Source organism: Balearica regulorum, chromosome 7 (genome assembly GCF_011004875.1).
Source record: "Balearica regulorum gibbericeps isolate bBalReg1 chromosome 7, bBalReg1.pri, whole genome shotgun sequence".
In the NCBI taxonomy this organism is placed as follows: domain Eukaryota; kingdom Metazoa; phylum Chordata; class Aves; order Gruiformes; family Gruidae; genus Balearica; species Balearica regulorum.
The window spans coordinates 11,860,119-11,881,884 of record NC_046190.1 but is presented as its reverse complement, the minus strand read 5'-3'; the positions used below and the strand labels follow the sequence as shown (position 1 = coordinate 11,881,884).

The 21,766-nt window shown below is 39.2% G+C and overlaps 1 protein-coding gene across 10 annotated transcripts in view; it reads left to right on the top strand.

Annotated features, from left to right (window-relative positions):
• ADD3 (adducin 3) overlaps positions 1-21,766 on the top strand; it is a 100,932-nt gene that overhangs the window by 39,210 nt on the left and 39,956 nt on the right. Inside the window, exon 1 of one of the 10 annotated variants that reach the window (XM_075757963.1) lies at positions 15,955-16,055. The exons of the other annotated variants lie outside the window; for them this stretch is intronic. The gene's annotated coding sequence lies outside the window, so the exon portion shown is untranslated. Of the gene's footprint in view, positions 1-15,954; positions 16,056-21,766 lie in introns of those variants that run through there. 10 annotated transcript variants of the gene reach the window in all.

The following is a 21,766-nucleotide window of genomic DNA, read 5'->3' as shown; positions in this document are numbered from 1 at the left end:
AGAGTTGACCAAAATTTTTGTCTCTAACCGACTTAGTGTCAGTCCTTAGTGTCCCATTCCTCCTTGCACACACGCGCACATGGTATGGGGCATATCTGTTTTGCAGGACGATTGTAGCAGCACTGGTGAAGGTCATGTTTCTAACCAGGCTGCTGTAGTTTTGGTGCTTTTGAGCCCCTGGACTTTCTAAGCTTAGAGAGAGGCTAGATGTTGTTTGTGGGACTATTTTAAGCATGCTCTGGATGGTTCCCGCTTCCTCCCCCCAATGCGTCTTTCAACACATCTGTCTATTTTACCATCATCAAGTGTACGTCTCCATTTTCCTACCAGCCCTCACCCTTCCAGTCCAGCAAAGAGAAATTGGGATGAACATTGGCTTGAAATCCATTTAAGCACACCCCTTCCTAGACTTGAGCAAGGGACAGTGTTTAATCAGTGTTTACTCCTGAATGTTATATGGCTCTTTATGCAAATGTGGAAAACTTATATTCTCTGTCCTCTGTCAGTTACGAGCCCTGACAGAACCATCCTTTAGCATCCTAGAGGCCTGGGATCCTCCTGTTAAATGTGTGTTTATTTGCTCCTTCTGAGCCCCATGGTCAGGGTGAACTTTCTTATTTTGGTCAGTTTTGAATTGGGGCCGTTTAAGTCACTTAGGTGGGGCTCTTCAAATGTCAGTGATTCTAGATAATCCTGTCTGCATGAACGATGAAGCAGAATATGTGATACAAGTGTATTTCTGCCTTAAATGCCTGTTTCCAGTAAATATTCATAAAAAGAAGTTGGTCTTGCAGTCTGTTAACAAAAACAAAACTAAACACACGGTTGTGCTCATGCACATTTCATAAAACCACGTAATCAGATACCTTGTTCTGTATAGGAAATCGGTTTGAAACTTTTTTTGTTCTTAACATGAGAAGTTTCAGTGCAGAAAAGTCTGAGTCTTTGACTTAATCTTCTCACTGAATATTTGTAGCTGCAGACAGTAATAGTTGTTCATACTGTATCTGCACTCTGCATTTTTCTCATTCATGATGAGTGTAGTTATCTTTTTCCAATCTGAAGACAACTATGTTTTTCTGGAGTCCATTTATTGGACTTTGTCTTTCCTGTTGAGGTGAAGAAACTTTTTGGAATTCAGTTCCTGTTTGCTTGGCTGGTCTCAACCCTGTCCTGTATTGGACGTGACAGTGGTGCTCTGTCTCCTCCACCTCTCCTGCTTTCCCTGCTGGTGGTAGTGCTCGTGCTGAACTGAGCTGTTCGTTGTGACCGGTTGCATCAAAGCACTGGAGCTCTGCCCAGATACTCATAAACAAATGAAATACAATGTGGGGTATATATTGTGCAAGCTAAAGTAATCAAAGAGAATATAAAAAAAAGACAAAAGGAGATCCTGTTCAACATTTCTACAGTTGTTGTCTTTCTTCTAAGAAAGCACTTGCTCTGCGTGTAGCTCCTGTTGCTTTATTACATGTGTGAAAGGGCTGTATGGTTGTTTGTGTTTTGGTTTAATTATTATTTTTAAACCACCATCATTTTCCACATAGATTGCCATTGCAAAATAGAACCTGGTTCTCTGTATCCTCAGCACCAAACTGATGATTGTCTTGTCTCAAAAGAGCCAAAACTAAAGTTTTTCTGTCATGATGAGACTAAGCTTGAGCGCTTGCACGGCTTCTCTCACTGTGATGGAAAGCTGGAGGAGGAGAGCTTAGTAGCTGAGGATGAGGAAGCTGGTAAAGTAAAACAGGAAAACATCACTCTTCAGAATTACTGCTATTTATATGATCCACAGGAGTGAGGAAGGTTTATCCAAATTCATGCAGCCTTTTAAAATGTGAATAGGGCACTTGAAGTGAAGAACCTGCTTCTTCAGGCATGCTGCTGATCCTTGGGTTTGTGCAGAATTTTTGTAGATATTACCCCTGTTGTGGATTTAGGGAAAAGACATTCAGGCTTTCCCAGCCGGTGTATCTTTTTAAGGCATTATTTTCATTAAGCTAAAATCCTGAATTGTTGGTGCCGGTCTTCCCCCTCTTGAGTGCCTGGAACGTGTTGAAGAATGTTGGATTGCTCTGTGCCATTTTCCCTTTCCCTTTCCGATGCCCCTATTGTGGAAGCAGTTTGCTGGCAGCAGATAAGCTTCTGTATCTCATTCCCTGTCAAATTCCTCAGTTCATGTGATAAAGCAGTTTCATACAAGGCAGAAGGAGGAAGAGAGCAGCATTCATGTAAAGTCTCTGATTGCAGCAGGAGTCAGAGGAGCTTGGCAGGCATCTCCAGAAGGAATTGTGGGGATCGGGTGCTGCTGAGCATGGGAGAGAAGTGCTGGAGCTCTGGAGTTCACCAAACAAAAAACTTGTCCTTTTTCAGTTGACACGAGCAGGCTGTTACAAGTTAGTAGTACAGATTGTGTTATCAAATCCTGTTAATTATGACTTATTGAAGAACAGATCTGGAAAAAAGAGTTGATTCAGTAGCTTGTGACGCGGTGATCAGATCTTCAGCTCGAAGTGTGATGTTGGAATTAAAACTGAAAATGCCAATTCAAAATTGCAGACTGACATATTTTAAATCAATAAGCTAATAACTACAAGAGAACAGGTCTAGCTTAAATTGAATATTGTTTCCAAAAGGCAAAATCATTCTATTTTGCTAGCATTTTAACTATTATTAACAAAAACCCTATCTCTACCACATTGTACTTAATTTTTTCAATTGCTCCTCAGTTTAGGAGTAAGTCTGTGCTTGATGGCTTAACAATGCTGAATCTTTGTGAGCATTATCAGCTCATCACTGCAACTTTACAGTGGAGATTGTTGGGTTTTTATCCAACCTAGTCTGGTTTGGCTTTATTCATAAGCTGAGTGGAGTGAATGAAGAATAAGTGTTTAAAAATTGAACTTTTTCCAAAGTGGTTATGAGCCTTAAAACTCTCTTCCACTCAATACTGATATAATAATTTCAACAACAGCCTGTGTTTTTAGGAATTTTTTCCCCTTCACTTACTGCACTGTATTCAGTAATGATGACCTCCTTAGCAAATGTTGATATTTAGAAAGTCAGTTTAATAAACATACAGCTTTTTGTCTGCCCTCTGCTGAAGCTGGATTTACCACTTAACAGTTCAGTTGTAATAACATGAGGGTTTTCTCTGTCTGCTAATGACCAGTGACGACTCATAGAAAAGAATCTCTTAAACGTGGAACTAGTTTTAAGGTTTGGCTTAGTTGTGTACCTTGGCATGTCAGGTTAAAACAATATGTCAGTTGAGTTATTTGCAGTTGACACTCTCTTAATTCTGTTCCTTTTAAAGGGCTTATGCTGTTAACTGAGCATTTCCAATGCTACAATCTCTGCTGGTTATCAGTGTGGAGTGCTAGGAAATGTGATTTGTCTTGTGTCATCTTTAGGCTGAGGAGAGTCTTGGTTGAAGGGTGATGGGGGTAAAAATAAAATCTCTAAGGTAGTATAAATGCAAGTCTGACTTCTTTATGCTCTGTCTGCATTCAGGAACTGTTTTCAATGCTGAATAGTTGGTGTTATTGCCTGGTGTCTATACCTCAAATTGGAGAAGGATACATAGTGTTTCACATCAAAAGGTTCAGTTTGAAGTTTGCCTATACAGGTAATTGCAGTAACCTATAATTAGTTCTCTTAATATTAAGTTCAAGTTATCCACGTTTCTGGATTAACGTTAGTGCAACTAAACAAATCAGTGGCTGATCATCACTGAATCAGATCTGTTTATTCTCAGCTAACCATCTTTAATTGTAGGGATGGTATTAGACCATTTATACTTGACATAGGCTGTAACTTAATTTTAAGTTAATTCTTCTAATAAGCTAAAGCAGTCAAGTCCCCAAATATTAAAATTTAACAACAGAACAAACCCCTTTGTTTGCATTCTGTTTGCAGTCTTTTAATATGTGTTCCTTAAATAATTATGAAACATATTGTAACTCACAAGAGTTCTGATCCTGGTTGTAATACGTTGAACAAATGGCCTTGATGTTTGGAGCGGTAACTGCTACTGTGAAGGTACAGGAGGAGGTAACTTCGGGAGATTTTTCAAAGGAGGAAGCCTGTTGATACCAGTCTCAAGCTTGTAGAAGGCAATGACTCTAGAAAGTGTCAGTGTCACTTTCAGTATGTTGGCATGGAGTCTGGGATAGCAAAACTGGTCTTACCTGGCTCCCAGTAAGTAGAACTTTGGACTTCGGTTATGTTTGTATGGTTGAACTGAAAGTTCACTGGTAACTGAACGCTGCAGTTCCCATGCCAGCCTTCTGCCTTTGCTAGTCGTGAAAGTGAGAATGCTTGGAAGGAAGTTGAAGCCTGCAGGTAGTAAAGTCTCTCTTTAAAGACTGTGAATTAGAAGTTGGATAAAATATATACTCTCTCTCAAAGACTTCTGGTTTTTGGGTTTTTTTTGTTTGGGTTGGTTGTTGGTTGTGGTTTTTTTTTACTGCTACTCTTTATTTTGAAGAGGTAAGGAAGGTTTTATAGCAGAGTTAAGGATTCTCTTAGAAACAAAGAGACATCTTTTAAAAGTTGAAGTTTTCTCCAAAGAAAATAGAAAGAAAAAAAACCACCTCTCACAAATTAAATTTTAAAGTATAATAAGTCTGGCCAAAAGATATTCTGAGAAACAATTCGCTAAAGATATGAGAGCCTACAATAAATCATTTAAATTGAATCATTTCAAGTACATCAGAAATGGATGTCTTGCCAGACAGACTGGAGAGCTGATAGATGACTGAATTGTAAAAGAAGTGCTCGGCAAAGATAAGGTGCAGAATTAAGTTAAATCATTTGTATCCAAGTTGACTTTCCTGAGAGATTTTAATGGAACTTCACTCTGTAGGTGATATTTTGAGACTTGGTCTCAAATTGAAATGTTGGTATAAAAGTTTTTTAGAACCCTACAAAATAATTACCAAAAAAAAAAAAAAAGGTAGCAAATTGCCAGGAGTAAATAACATTTGCCCAAGAGACCTTATGGTAACTGCATGCGACAATACTGATCTGGCAACTGTGATCTGTTACTTAAAACCACCACAGGATCAGAGGCGGGAAAACAGGCAAACACAATTTCAATATATTAAAAGCATTCCAGACATAGTCAGGGTACCACAGACCAGCAGGTCTGTACAGGCAAGTTGGTATGTTTTGTTAGGAACAAAGGCCACAGAATTGGTAAACATGGGGGCATATATCATTTGTCTTATGATTTGCAAAAAGTGCACATGTACATTTAGCCTTATGGTGGGGCATGCAGTTAGTTGGGTCTCTTCTTTTTCCTCCCCTTCAGCTTGCAGAATTGAAACTGCTAGTGGTGTCAAATGCACAAAAAAACCCCAGTAACTTGCTCAGTAATCATATAACTTTGTGAAAAATATACTTACTTAATAACCAGAAACAATATACTACGCTGCAATGTAACTTTTGTTAAATTAGGTGGATGTCAATAAATAATTACATCATAAGAAATAGTGGACTGAAATTAACTATTGCATTGAGTGCACTAAATGACCTGTATGTAGTCAAAATCTGTGACTGCCGACATACGTTAATTTAGATGTGAATGTTCAGTTTTCGTCAAGTTCTGACAACAAGATGTAGGTAAAGCTTAGTTTGTGGTAAATGTGGCATGGTCGGGAAGTAGTCCTATGGAATCAGACAAGTCCAAGTTTTCTCCTGTCTTCATACGTGATTGGCATACATCAGGCTGGATGAGAGTGACTTTTTTTACATTGCTGATAACACATACTTCTCGGTAAGGTATAGTGTCATCCTGGCAGCAGATGCAAGGGTTTGGGAAAAAACTCTTTGGACTAATAGTGACTTCATGCAAGTTATTCCATGGGTACAGCCTCATTAAGGTGTCTAACTTTACATGTAGACATTTTAAGTTTCTTCAGTGTAAAAAGTTTGCATTGGAATTAAACATCAGGTTTTTTCCTACTAGTTCATCATAATGATATGAGTTCATGACCAAAGAAAGAGGAAACGGGTATTTCACAGACTTCACTTTTTGCAAGAGAGAAAAATACCTGATTAAAAGAAAGGGCTGTTTGATACGCTTATTTTAATGACGTCACCCTTGGAGGAGTAAACAGTTGCACAAAGCAATAAGGCTTCATGCTGTGAGGATTTTTTTTCAGCTACTTATCTTAAGCAGGAAGAACTTGAATTTCACCAGCTGTGTATAAAGTTGCTGATGACCTGTGGATGTTTGAAAAGATAAGTAACTGTGGGGAAAAAAACCCTCTTTATACTGATTTGTGTAAAAAATGTTAATACCTTAATGATGGTGAAATAACTTTAAAGTCGAACAGATTTACTAGACCAGCTGAAAGGCCCTCTCCTGCATCTGCCAGCTATATACCAATTCCATACCAAGCAATCATATAATAAGGAAGGGTTGCCAAATAGGTCAGGTTACTTGCATTGAAACATTTTCTTTGGCCATATCTGTCCTTCAGGCTTGGGGAGATACACTGTAGATTAAACTTATGTTATTCTCTTCAAAGCATGAAACAATGAGTTTGCACCATTGTTATTTTGCACACATTGTGTCATATGGAAGAAAGGATATTTTTGTAGGTGGGTGCTGATAAGCTTGCATGACTTAGAAAAGTATTCAAAAAATCCTTTCATCTTCACCATAACTTACAATGTTGCATGTTTGCCATGAATCATGCCAATTCAACCCCAGATCATCTAGCTCTTGTATAAGGAAGTGAGCTTAAATTAGTTTTTACCAAATACGTTTCAATGCAATACATGCAATACATCTCACTCCAATAAGCTCTGTGCTGCAGTGAGTATAGCAAGGCACTTGCAGCGTGCTGATGGATGCGAGGGGTTGTTTGTTGCTTTAACTCAACTTTCAATATGGACTGTTAAAAGATTTCTAGTATAAAGGAGTACTTTTCTTATTTACGTGTCATGCTAACATTGAAAAGTAAAGACTTTAGTACCACGTTGATGTCCAGAATTGAGCTAACTTTTTGGCTCATTTGTCTTTCTTGACAGCAATAATAAAATACAGAAGACAGTCTTTGAGATGTATATTTAGTGTCAAGAATTTACTGGGAGTGGGAGGGAAAGCATTATCGCTGCTTTAAAAATCTTTTATGGAACTTGTTAAACACCATTTTCTCTTAAACTTGTTTGCTATATAGTAGTCTGCATGGACGTACATTTTCCTAATCAAGTAAATTTGTATTTTGATCACAAATCAAATAAAATTTAAATCTACTATGTGTCCCCCGTTCCTGCTCCCCTCACTTTTCCCCCTGCTCTGTTCCCTGCATGTTGACTTTTTTTTTTTAAGGAATCAGACATGTATTTTCACTTAATGTTTGTTATGTTAACAACTCCTGCACGTGGTATTCTGAAAGCTTGTTCATGCCTGGTGACATTTTCTCACAACATATTTTAGTCTACACTCACACTGCTGTTGCCAGATCTTGGTACTTGCTTGGTACGGCGAGGTAGTCATTTTATACCGTGTTGTATTGCAATGCAGAAAATTAGTGTTCAATATAGCTTGTTGACTGGAACAATGTAAGAGACCTCACCTCTGAATTTAGTGAGATGCAGAGAAAAAACACACACCAAAATGTATTGCCCATTGTGCTGTGTGAATTGCAAGAATTTAATAAGTAGGCTCTTGATTTTAAATCCATTTTCCTCCCCCCGCCATGGTATTTAAAATAGCTAAGTGATCTCTTCTGATGTGTTTCCTCAGTCTTGCATGTAGCTTGCTAGTGTTTTAGAGCAGCATGCATCTTGCATAACTTAAGATGTCTGCAATATGTGAATTATCTTGTGAATTATCTGCCTCTGTTGCAATCACCCTAAGTCTGCAGTGCAGCCAATGAAGTCTAGAAAATGAATCACTTCATCCTAGAGAGATGCTTTAATTAGATACTGAATTCAAATGCTATGTAAATATCTAAAGTTAAGCAAAAAGAATCGCACTCTAGGACCTCATGAATTCGTGAACACAAATGTTGAATGTGAAAATGTTATGTTTTAGTAGTTAATACATAATATGAATGATAAATGAAAACTATTACTTTAGGACTTAGGAATTTTCCTTTCAGACTTGGAACTTTTAGACGTTGGGCAACTTTGTTCCTGATTCAAATTCCAGAGAGAGAAGAGCTTAAATCATCCCAAGTGACTCACAAGTTATTTACCGATGAAGTATGAAATGTGGTAATTCACCCACTGAACTCCTCTTGCGAGTTCAGATGGGTGCGATTTGTCCTTAAACATTATGTAATGTCAGCATTTCTAGGTGCTATCAAGCACCTTCCATATTTCAGTAATCATTCCAGCATATGCAATATGTATTGCCTGTTCATTTGCACGGGCACTTTCTCAGCATGAGTAAAAGCAACCCTCCTTATGCTATGGCTGAATGTGAAAACTAGGGATTTTTCTAAACCCCTTTTGCATTCTTTTACCATGAAATTCTGCTGTGTAGCAAATCTGAGAGCTGTGCACCACTCACTACTACTAACCCATAAGTCTATTTTGGGATGTAAGTGGTATGCAGGCTTGGAGCCCTCTCTGCATCTGAATTTTACCCTTAGTCACTTAAATTTATCTCCAGCTTGAAGCATCATGCCTGAATTTAAATGCTAAATCCTTAGAGCAGAAGAATTGTGATATTTATTCCTGGGACATATCTTCCATGCTTTTGACTGATGCATAGATCCTGGATAGATTTGCTGCACAAGAAGGAAGAATTTTTCTCTGGAGAAGAAAAAGCAGAAAGAGAAGAAACCAGTCTGGGAACAGTTGTGTTTGGTTACCCAGTTGGCATACATGCACCTGCAAGATTCACTTGAATAATTTCTATTTGTAGTGCTCAGCTGAATTTTACTGATGCAGTGAAATTTACTCTGTTGTCCCTTTTAACATCTGTCAATATTTCCACAGCCTTCTACCAAAATATTACTTAAAACTGAGCCTGAGGAACGATTTTGAAATTGATAACTATTGATTTAATACTCATTCTAATAACTGTGGGTGGAGTGAGAGTCACTTCTAAGCTACATAATTTTTTGAGAGGCAGCTACAGCACTGTCATCATCCCTTAGTTTGCTGAAATATCTTAGAGTTTTGAGGTAGGTCTGATAAAGCCTTTAATCCCTCTGGGATTTTTAAATTAAAAACTTCACATTGTTTTGCTGTTTAAATGTAGTTTTGCCTTACACTGCCAAATATTTAGATAAATAATATATTAAGTAATATAAGATTCTGTTATTCTATGATAAGTAGTAGTAGTGATGAGTAGTATTGCAACACTTCATGTGAAAAGAACTAACAGTTTTGGAGAGCTAGCCTATGTGCCTTGGAGGTCTTGGGGCTGCTCAGCGCAAATGCTGCTGTGTGCCCTTGCTTCTACCTCCTTCCCCTCCCTCCATGCCGTCTTAGAATCATAGAATCATTAAAGTTGGAAAAGACCTCTAAGATCATGAAGTCCAATGGTCAACCCAACACCACTGCGCCTACTAAACCATGTCCCAGAGTGCCGCGTCTATATGTTTTTTGAACACCTCCAGGTGACTCCACCACCTCTCTGGGCAGCCAGTTCTTCCCCAATGTAAAACTGGATTGATCACATACAGAAACTTTTTGTGTATTTCTCTAATATATGTGGCAGGCAAAAAGCAATGTAAGAAATCATCCCCCTGCAGAGTGTTTTTCTTTCCACACACTGGGACACAAGCCTGTAGTTTTAGCAGGTCAAATTTGGTCAGCAAAATACGCAAGATGGTACTTCAGCCTGCCTTTTTGTAAAGGGAATAGCCCTTCAGTAGTTACTTCTTCCCTTAGGTACTGGTCCTGAAAATTGGCAGGTGCAAATGTTTCCTTAGTGTTGTTCTTCTGAATACCTGTGGAGTTTGAGATGTTGCCCCTCGTTGAGTGTTCCAGCAAATCAGAAGGTGAGCTGCTGTTACTAAAGACCAAAGGAGCTCTTTTTAATTGGTGGTGGTGGATCTGAAGGAAAAAATGCCAGTAACATATACTAGAAGAGTCTTGCTGTGTGTGGCTTTACCCAGCAATAAGGAATCCATATGGATAACTTGGATTTTTTAAATGGGGGCTAGCTTGGGTTAAGTGAGGAAAAAATGTGTGTTGTTTTTGGTTTTTTTAAATATGTAGAGGAAAAAGATGTTGTGCATGTAGTCTGGTGACTTTATTCCAGAGCAGGATGAAATTTCCAGGCACTCACCAGGGCGGAGTTTGTATATGCTACCCACAGCATCCTCCTTTTATATACTCTGTGCCGTTCCTGAAATCCCAAGGGTGGCATGAGGGGATTTTATTCGTAGGAAAGACTCTAAAGGGCTCAATTCTGCCTTAAGTTTTGGAGCTTCAGGGCTGCATACATTGGTAAGATTGCTTACTAATAAGTAATAATTACCAATAAAGAGTAAGACTTACTGGTAAGTAATTACTATACTATAATATAGATGGAGCCAAGTCTCCAGCAACTTCATTGTAAAAGCACTGATCCCAAGTAAAAGTAAAGGTTTTTGTGAAGTGCCCCCAATCTACCTGTCTGGCATCAGCCAACATAAAAACATCTCGGCAGAGCTGATACAGACACATGGGTTTCTGAGGCCATCCCGCCTTGGCTCTGCCAGTAAGCGACGGTCGTGTCGGCTCAGCGCTGAGCCTGGCTTTGCCAGGAGCTCCCTATCCCCGTCCCCCCTCCCGCTGCCCTCTCCCCCAGATAACTTTATCCTCATAACACAGATACACAGTGCTGTAGTCTGGATTTCATTTCTTCTTCTTCAGCTCTGTGCGATCTCACGTGCATTCCTAACGCGTTACCGACAGCCCGCGTCTCCAAAAGCGCTGGATCAGCTTTCAGTGGCAAGAGCTTGGAGAGGAAACAGGCCGGTTCCTCTGTGCACAAACAGCTGGGCAGTTGTGGATGGAATTAATTGCTGATATACACTGGCTGTGTTTTTCTTCTCTTGTCATTTCCTTTGCAGCTGCAAAAGACAAGTTTTTAGGCTTTGAAAACAGCACAGACCTCTCAGCAGTAGTGATGCAAAAGTACTGAAATATGTACGCTTATTAGGATTTGCATACAAAATAAAACTTCTCAGCTGTAACAATCAGCACTGATGTTGGTATTCAAATTCCAAATGCACCTTCCAAAAGTAATTTCTGACTTTTGGATTTCCAGCTTGAAAAAAATCTGTTAGGGGGGATTTGGCTTTCTGAAGGCAACAGTCAGTATTTTCTGAAAATAGGAGTCTGAAGTTGGGCGTTGAAAAATAATCTGTTCCGAAAATGGTTGTCTTCAACCTATAGCCTTGGAGCTATTATATCAAATGGGCTGATGCTGCTTCACGCAAACATGAAACAGTCGAGTTGCTGAAAGTCATGTTCCAGACCAGCAGTTATGGGAAATTTATCACGGGGTTGGAAAATACGCATGTTATCAACAGAGCTGCATGTCTGCCTCGAGGCTTCACCCAGCCCATAACAATGCGAAAACAAACCACCCATCACAAATCAAAAAATGCTGTCAAAAGTAGATTCTGAGCACTAATGGTGTCAGAAGCTACAGCATGGTGGTTTTAGTTGCAAAATCAGTGGAAAAATGTGTAGTATCTATTGTCGAAGATAATATTTTGCTAGCTTCCACCCTGTAAGTCCCACAGGTATTTTTCCCGTTGTTTATTAAATTGTTCTAAACGCACTTTTGTTTTATGGAAATTGTTAGGCCTCCCCTACTAGCAGGCTTATGCTGCTATGTAATTTACTCCAGGGAACATCTATAAGCACTGTTGCCAAAATAACTAAAACTATCCTAGGGATTTTACTGATACACAGTAATTGCTTATTGTATATTTATAGATAGTCTGATAGGTAGAATGGATTGTTTATGTAAACAAGTGCTAGAGAAAGTTTTTGTTGTTTTAAGACCTGGTCTTAATAACTTAATAAATGAAGTTGTACAAATATGTTGAAAATGTTTTTCCACCAGCTTGCATTGTGCAACTACTACTACAAGATGAGTATATCAAAGGTCCCACTGAAACCAGGGCCGTTATTTGTGCTAGGAAATACTGTCTGGAGTGAGGAAGGGTTGAGAGATGAATATATTAAAAAAAAAAATAAAAAATAATAAAATAAAACAAAACCTTACACAGCCTGTGAAAGGAGCCAGGCTTTCAGTCCCGGCACCCACATCAGCCAAACTCTTGCAGAGACTGCTGCGGAGATCGGTGTGACTGTACTTGCAGCAAATACAAAGGAGTGCATCCTAGTTTAGCCTTTCACCCAAGGGGTGAAAGCTGAAAACTTGCATCTGTCATGGCTAATAGCGCGCAGGTAGACACCAAACCAAACCTGGCTCATATGGCACGCAGGAAGTGCAGCTGTAGTAACTCGATTGTAAATCTGAGCCAGAGAGTCAAGTATGTGTGAACCGTGGCTGTTACTTCAAAGAATAAAGGCTGCCTCTTTCAAAGGCTTCTAGTTTTTATAGTTATACAAATGTTAACTATTATATAGGTCATATTTGTATGTATGTGTATATATATGTATGTTCATATTTTATTTTAAATACACTCATATCATAGGCACCCTGTCCTGTATATGTCACACTAAGTACTTTTTTGGCAGGTAACAGAAGTTATGGAAACAATTAAAATTCCTGTGCAAGATTGGATTACTTATTTGTTTGGAAGAGTGGGTGGTGTCTGAGGAGGGGAAAAAGGCAGATCTGTATTTTAAAACCAAAATGTAAAAGCTTTCTGGAGTGTTTTTACCATAAGGTCTTTTTGTCAAATTGTATTTTGACAGACAGGTCTGAGTATCAGGGATACAGTTCTGGGTTTTGTACTCTGGTATATCTTATTAGTAGATATTTAAGAAATGATAGAGCTGCAGTTGTTTTTTATGGCCAATAACCAATGCTGTTCATTTCAAGGCACTAAACAATGTATGAGAACTGTACTCTTAACTGCCCCGTAGTGCAAGAAGTTGTTAAAGTTTAGAAACTGATTGCTTTCTGCTCCAGCTTCATGTTATTTCCTAACTCCCTTTAATCTAGCGCCTGTCTGACAGAGAGCTTAAAAGTGGCAAAAGACCCAACCAGTTTTTAAGAACTGATATAACAGCTGAGCAATTTAATTTCAGCTAACAGTGAATATCTTGATCCAGAGAGTCTGCAGCTGCATTTTCCTACAGGTTACGTGACAGGTTGGTGTCATGATTTGCTTTGCAAACCTGTAAATGAGTTCGTGTTTGTCAATCTTGTAGCTGTGGTTTCTTTCTCCACCCTGTTGTCATGAACAAACTTGAAAAATACTTAAGAGGAGATTTCTCTGGACTCACCACATCTGATGATATCTTATTCAGCTATGGTCTTTGTATATATGCGTTTCTAAAACAATTGGGAGGTGTGGTGCAATGTCCTTCCTTGGAGGGAAGAACACTGTTAGTAAAGATCACTAATTCTGTGAGAAGAGTCAGCCACACAAAATGCTAATACTGTAGCTGGGAGGAGTCTGTGGCTTTGGTTCTTAACTCCCTTTGGGTTTTGCCAGTGACTAGGAGCAGAGAAGTGTTTGGTCAGTTATGGTGAAACACCGAGAAGATTTTAATCTTCCTGACAGCTACATGTCCCAATATACTAAAAGTTCGATGTTTTAACCACCTGACTTGCTACATGAAGTGATTACGTGCAATTAATAAATATTTCAGATTGTTCTGCATATGACTTACAAGCCTTAGTTGACTAATCAGATACATGATTTGGCAGTACTAAAGCTCGAGACATCGTTGCGTGAACTTTGTGTAAGAGTGGGTTCATTCAATAAAAAAATAAAAGGAGCATTTAAAGAGCCTTTTATTCCTGTCATAAAGATGCTTTGTGCTATTGCTGTTGTGTATTTGACAGAACGGTTGGGGATGGATGCTGCAGAAAGTTGTCTTGTATTTTGATTGTCTTCTATTTGAGACTTGCGTGATTTTTATCTTCAATGTCATGACATGACTGGTGAGTTACAATTTCTGTGTTTTGAATGGTGTTTTCCAGTGTAATTAGTATCTGTGTAATCTATAAATCAGTTACGCTATTTGTCTTGTTTGTTCTGAATATTACGTTTGGGGTTTTTTAGGAAATGTGATCTGATTTTGCTTCCACTTAAGTCAAGGAGAATGCCAGCCTCGGTAGGACTGGGCTCAGAGTTTTGAATATATGCTGGCAGCTAAAGTGAGCGCAACCACATCAGGCACAGGGCTGATTCTGCTGTGGTGTGGTACCATGATTTGCTGAACTGGCCTTTGAGGGTTTTAATTTGAACTCTGTGAAATAAAATGAAATATGTTTTGTTTTGCAGTTGGGGTTGTTTGGTTTTGGTTTTTTTTACAGCTGAGCACAAATAGGTAGGTAATCTTAATTTAATTTGGAAGATGCACTGTAACACATGACTCAAACACAGCACCAGTCACACAGTTACAGCAATTGTTGCACTGTAGTTCCTATCTCAGTTTATTGTATCAAAGCAGCTCAACTTCTGTGAGTATGTGTGCTAATGGACTTTCATCACGTGTATGAGTAGTAGCAGACTAGATATTCTCCTGCATTAGTGACTGCAGTGGGAGATAATAGCGAAGTCTGTTCTTATTTAAAGCTATAGCAGAATGCACGAAGCAGCCTTTGTTAATGTATAGTATAATAGCAATGAATGTCTTAGATTATGTTGGATAGATTCCTTATGATAAACACATGACCAACTATTTTTAAATTGCCTATCAAATTCAATTTTCTGGTGTCCAAAAAAAAAAAAAAAAGCAAAGCACCCAAGTATTTTAAAATACATAAACTTGAACTGGGGAGAAAAGATGAAAAAACTTCTAGGTTTTAGTAGGTTAATCGTGCTTTCAACATCTGGAACTGAGGGTTTTCTTAAATGCAGTTTTGAGATATGCAGTATTAATCTCAAAGTTTTGTGAGGGCACGCAGAGCTTAGCCTGGGAGTCAGATACTCAGTTCTGGCATTAGTTTTTTGCATTGTTTCCACATTCTGGCACTCTACTCTGTTTCCTCGCGTCGCTGAGCACTGAAAGGGACATAAATTGACAGAACTAGATTTTTCTGACTGGTGCAAGGGAAGCAGCCTGAAAGATAAACTTTAACCTATCATCCTGTCAACAAATTTGCATTGTTACAGAAGCAAGAATTTATATACCGTGGAGTCAAGAATAGTATGCAGGGACAATGTATTAAGATAAAGAAAGTGCGTGTTTGAAGTTATATGTTTTTTTCAGCCTAAAAATAGGAACTAAGCATCCTGCTATCTAATTTGCTTTTCCATAACTTTGGCATGAGAAAAATTTTCTCTGGCCTAAAGCAAGAAAGTCTTAACTACTACAAAAGTTGAACAAATTAATGGGAAAATTATGAAAGGATTTGGCCTGTCACTGTAGTTTTGGGATGGCTAACTTCTCTTAGCAGTCTATACGGTGTCTTCAGCTTGCCACTGTTCAGTTATGCAACCTTGGGAAATTTCTCTCCCACTGAACGCAGTCGTCCTTTATTAAGGCTAATGGGAGTCATATGTTTGTGTCAGTGGGAAAGCAGACTCTTACAAATCTTTCTGGTAGATTTGGTAGAAACAGAGCTCATGTTCATTATGGCTGTGTTCTGGGCAGTTGGATGTCTCATTAGTGGGACCTTAATGATGTTCAGTGCCTTTCTTTATTGGACAAGAGGATGTGGTGAAAATATAAAATGAGTGACTTCTCGATCTTATTTCCTGTATTGTTGGATTAATTTCTGTCTGTTGTGTCCTTTCTCCCATCCCAGTGCTCAAATGTTATTACCTGTAACCTGGTGGATGTGATGCTGGGGTGCTCCAGTGATGCTGGGGCCACTCTGCCTGAGCCCATGGCATGGCTCCCCTCTGCCTGGAAACTTGCTGCAGCTCAGTAGCAACCATTATATTTTCAATCCTTATGCAGTTGAAGGCAGGGAGCAGATCGTAAACATTGATCAGGTAGGAGCCAAATTTTAGCTGTGGGACTGTCTATATAGTATCTTTATAGCGATGGCTACGTGCAGAGGGAGTAAACGTGGTTTTGCGCAGATCTGTAGGGAAGGGCCCGCAGGTGGTGATGGGCAAGAGCCACACCACCGCTTCGCTGAGCAGATGTTCCTGCAAACCGCCTGCTAACAAAAACAAAACCCCATCTCCCCATTGAGTCCCGGGTCAGGCTGGCCCCCGGTGAAGCCGAGCCCTTGGCTAACATCCTGCGACGCACGGTGGGAATTCGCTTCCCCTCAGGAAACTGTGGCTTTCGTTTTATCTTGCCGAGGCGAGAGAACAATAGGCTGCTAGAGCATTAGAAGAATGCGGGCTGCGACAGACCCCCTTGTTACTTCATTGTGCAGGCAAAGCTAAAAGGAGAGGTTGGTCACCCTCAGAGCTAATTTGCCTGCCGCACGTGGGGGCCTGGGCTGGTGGTGGGTGCGAGGTGAGGGTGGCCGTGAGGGAGCATGGAAGGCTTCCCCCTGTGAAAGGGAAGGAAATAAACATAGAAACAGAGTGTGGCAAAGTAAAAGTTTTGTTTGTTTGGGTTTGTTTTTTCCTTCCTGGCACAGAATCTGTCTTCATTCTTCAGCTTTTAAGGCAAAACTATTACATCATTGATTTTTGTCACTGTGACTGTAAGAGTGGCTGGAAATGGCTGACCTGTCGGTGAAGTGTCCAGTCACAAGCGAAAAGGTGCCAACCTCCCCAGTTCTATGTGGAACGGGACAGGCAGGCTTTCACCTCCCATGCAGAGTCTGCAGACGTGATTTTATCTTGAATGCAGCCTTTGGAGCCGGTGTCCTTCCTGAGACTGTGCACATCTGTAAGCAATTAGATAAATTATGCCATTGATATCTCAGAATTTAAAGTCAAAACTTGCTGCACTAGGAATTTGTTTCAGAGGAGTAAGAATATAGGGGAATGCTTTAATCTACAAACAAGGTATGCTCCAGCTCTAGGTGCCGTTAGTCTTAAAGATGCACTTTTATTAGAAGCACTCTTATTTCAACGCTGGTAAAATATGTAAGAGCTGCAGACTGGATATGCATTTTGAGGAAAGTCAGATGGGACACAATATTCAGATGTTTGCCAGTAGCTCCTCCTTTGTAAAACAGAAACGAGTTTCTTAGTCTCTCAGCTTTCACTTTCACACATACTCTTAGCAATAAAAAAAAGAAACTAACCCTCCTGATGACATTTCAGACTGTCTTGGGTAGAATTTTCCTGCCTCCGTGGCTGGAGGAGGAGCCCGTCCAGTACATGAGTTATTTGTAGATCAGCTGATCTTTCCATGATGAGAAATAACAAAGTGATGAAACTAGTTTTCTCTTCTGGACTGGTGTACCTGTCACATGCTGAGGATTATATGTATTTTTTTCAATGTGTTTTTCTCAAAATATGTAATGATGAAGAATTGTGGCATTCCCTTTCTGGGCAGTTGTCTCCTCATTATGTAAATGTATTCCCCAGCGCCCTGACTGGAAGCCTGCTGGAAGTCTCCCAGTCAGTGCCCTCACTCTGCAGCGCTTGGGTTGTGTCCGAGGGTCCATACCGGAGATTTTGCCATCAGTTTGATGGGGCAAAATGGGTTCTCCATGCGGGAAGGACTATTTAATAGTGATGATGTGCACCTTTTTTTTTTTTTTTTTTTTAATCAGTTGAGGAAAAACAAGCGATGGCAGCAGCTGTGCCATGTGAGCGAGTGTGTCATGAGCCTGCTGGGCAAGGCATAGTGAAGGGCATTATTCTGCTGGGAGGTTGGCACTGGCCATGGCCCTCCAGAGTTGCCACAAAGGATTTTCTGTTCGACATCTAATGCAACAAGCACATTCATATGTTTGCAGAAGGTTTCCATGGAAACCGTGTAAACTGTGATGCTAGCAGACAGAGGCAAAGGTTATACTATTGAAGAGGCCCTTTTGTGTTCTCTTTAAATGTTTCAGAACAGCTATATTTCTTAACTAATACTCTGAGCCTATGTCACAATTTGTTCAGATTTTTGGTTTGGCCTTTTTCTTTTTTTATATAGAATCACTTGAATATCATGATCATATCACATATTCTATGACTCTATGAACTGATTTATCTTTTTGTTAGTGATAATGATGCAATTAGAAATGGAAGAACAAGGCACAAAAGAGAAAAATTCAAGCTATTCTGTCTGTACTAGTACAATTCCTAATTCTGTTGCTTGCTCTTATTGCTCAGGTAGAACTAACTCTTTCAGGTCATCATTCACTGGCACTTGGGGAATTTTGAATGCTCTTCTCTCAGAAGTATGAACCGATGCTATTTATAGATACCAGTTTTAACATTTGATAGCCTTAGTATGCTTTGGGAGTTCATGCTGGTTTAAAATTTATACTACAAATTTAAATTTCCAAACATATCTATTGCTTTGTTCATGTTTCAGGAAGTACTACCACCATGAGCACAAACACGACTTATTATTAAAAGAAAGAGAAGCATTGGTTCTTCTGTATGATTATTCGAGTTCCCATCTGACTGTCCATCTTTGCAAAATTGTGCTTCTTCGTAAGTTTAGCTTAATTATCATGGGACGCTTTTTTAAATGATTGGACTCAGTTCTGCGTTCATGTCTGGGCTCATGCTGCATGTCAGCAGGAGGTCCAGGTACCTGCTTGTTGTTCACCTGCTGCTCTAGCAAAATGACTTCTTACCTGATCACACTGTGCACATATTCACTCCTGCCACTTAATTTTTGAACCTACTGGTTACTTTAAGTCAAATTTGGTACAAAGGTAAAAAAAATATTTCTCTTGCGCATTACAAAAAGTTGATATCTGGTTAGAAGAGAAAGATGTAGGGGTTTGATGCTGAGGTTGAAGAGATGTAAAAGCTGGTCATTCTATCTGATCATAGGTCAATGACAAAAGTCTAGTACAAAGGTACATAATTAATTGAACTTGTGATCAAATTTACACAACCAAGAGACAATTTAAATTTTCAATTTTAAAGTGTTTTATACTTTGCTGCAAAAAGTACAAAAACCTCTTAGCTGTGTAAGATGTTCCCATCTAATATAGACAAGTAACCTAAAGGCATTAATTTTGTTTCCAAACAACGTAGTTTTCAAAGCATTCACAGTTGTGCTGTCACAATACACAAAACAACACTTAGTAATTACTTTTTGTGTATGTCCCCTACGAGGATGAAACAGCTGACTTGGAGTACCTACTGTTGTGGGCAATAGTTTCTAATACGGAATGAGAAGGTGAAATGCACTGTTAGCTCAGGATCACTCTTGACTGACTTTTGGGCAGCTAGATGTGCCCATAACCTGCTGCACCATGCCAGGAGGGGCCAGGAAGGGATGGATTTGTTTGTTTATTTATTTATCTTTCTCTGTCTCCTGTTTTGATATTTAGATATCAGTTGTATAATTATTAAAAGTTTTGTATCCAGTGCCTCTTTAATGTGACAGTTAAAAATAACTTCAAAAAAATAAACCAGTTGGAATAGCTCCATCCATTTTAGTCTTCTAGAAACCACTAGTCTTCTAGTCCAGTATCACCCGATTACAAACAACGCTTTGAATATAACATGAACACAGGATAGACATAACAAAAATCTATCTTCAAGTTTCATATAGCATACTTGTATAATTGCACTCTGTGAGGGACAGGGTTGTGCACCAGGTGGGAGTGTTTTTCATTATGAGTTCCAGCTTTCTGAATTTGAAGCCAGGCAGAAATCAAAATCCCATAGCAATTTGCCAGAGAATTGAAAAGAACAAAACAAAAAACCCACAGCAACACATGAATGACATCTTGAATGCTTGTTCCAATGCATACTGGAAGCATCACTCAATAATTAAGATTAAAAAAAATAGAGATGCAGCTATCTCCCTGCCCAAAATAATGCAATAAATTAGCAAGTTAGAACAATGCATCTTTTAAAAAAAAATAAAAAAATCTAAATACTGCCCAACTCTAAAAGCAGCATCCACTGTTACCCGTCCAGAAACCTTTGAGACCAGATTCCTTTTTTCCTTTTTGGATTAGGAAATGAGTTCCAAAAAAAGATGTGGTTCATCCACATCCCTACTGTGGCTAATGCAGAGCTCTGGCCGCCCTGGGTCAGTGTCATCCTCCGCAGCATTCCAGCACATCTGCGGAAGCTGTTGTGAATGAGCCTTTGGCAGGCATCTAATCACCTATTATTATCATCACTTGATTAATAAACTTTTGTGGTATTTTTTTGGCATGTTCTTACACTAATACAGAGATCTTTAATTCTTTGTAAAGTGTTAGGTTTTTACAGATGTTTAAAAAAAACCCAAACCACCCAATGCAGGAGCAAACAAGATAACTGAAAGCCATAGAAAATATGTGATTTTACTTTCAGTCCTCAAGCAGATGTAATCTGTATAGCCTCAGGCTTTTTTTATATAGTCAGTAATTTTCCTATGATATAAATGGAAATACCATGTTTACCTAGGATGATTTCCATGGGCTATTCAAATACTCAAAAATAAGAATCACCAAAGCTCAGAACACAATGTCATTTTTTACAGCAATTTTTATTTTATTTTTCAATTGGTTGCTTTTGATTCATAGTGATGAAATTGAGAGAAGAATTGCCCCCACATCTTTCTGCACTTGGACTCTGAATTCCAGCCCATAGGTAACATCTGATGCTTGCATTCAGTGTAAACATAACCAGATTTGATTGCAAACAGGCAAAGACTATTTCCAGGCCAGGTTTACAAACGAGCTTTGGAAATTCAAATCAAACAACTTTTATGTTATTTTATGACTTTTTGTTGTAATACATTATATTGAAACAGTTTTATCTAAGGGACAGATCCATCTAATATATTTGTTTGTTTCAGAATATTCTTGAAATTACAAACAAAAAACCAGTAGAAGTCAAAACTAGAGGAATTGTTTGGGGAAGGAGCTGAGGGAGAGTCATTCATGCTGCACACGGGACTGATCAAAGGCTGCACTTGTCTTCCAAACTATAACCCAGGTCTTCACAACCAGACTTCTGAGTTGTGGGTGCTGCAACTCATTCAAGTGCCTGGTTTGTTTCTCCTCTAAGAGAAACCATGAAGAGGCTTTTTTTCAGTTGCATGACTATGCTTTAGTGGAAGGTGTCTCCTGAGGCCGCCTGTGGTGAATGGTGTGCGTTTGTGCCACTTTGGCTACTAGGAAATTCTGTCCCTGGTATATTGGACCGACTCCTCTTTAGACGTGAAAATCTGCCAGTTTTATTCACGCTTCGTGCAAGTGCTTAGGACAAAAGAGAGGATCATTTAAATCTCGGGAAGTGTTCGATGTCAGGCTGGTTTTGCATTCTAGAAACAACCATTGCAAATGTTCACAGTTCCCTAGGATTTTGTGTAGCATGCCAGGATGCATCCATGCTCTGTGACACTGGAGTAGTCTGTTGTGGAGTGTCTTTTATTTTACCTGGACTTGCAGTGCTTATGAGTGACGATGGAGAAGGAGAATTATGGGATAAAAGTAGATAATTGCTTGCTTGCACTGGAAAATAACAGTGACCTAATTATGAAATATTTCTATATTCTGCTTTATGACTTTTAAAAAACTGCTGTTTCTACTGTGCTTAATGCTGACTCACCATACCCTTCACTGTGTGTCCTACCAAAGCTCTTGTTAGTAAATCGTCAGTGCTTGATCAGGTGT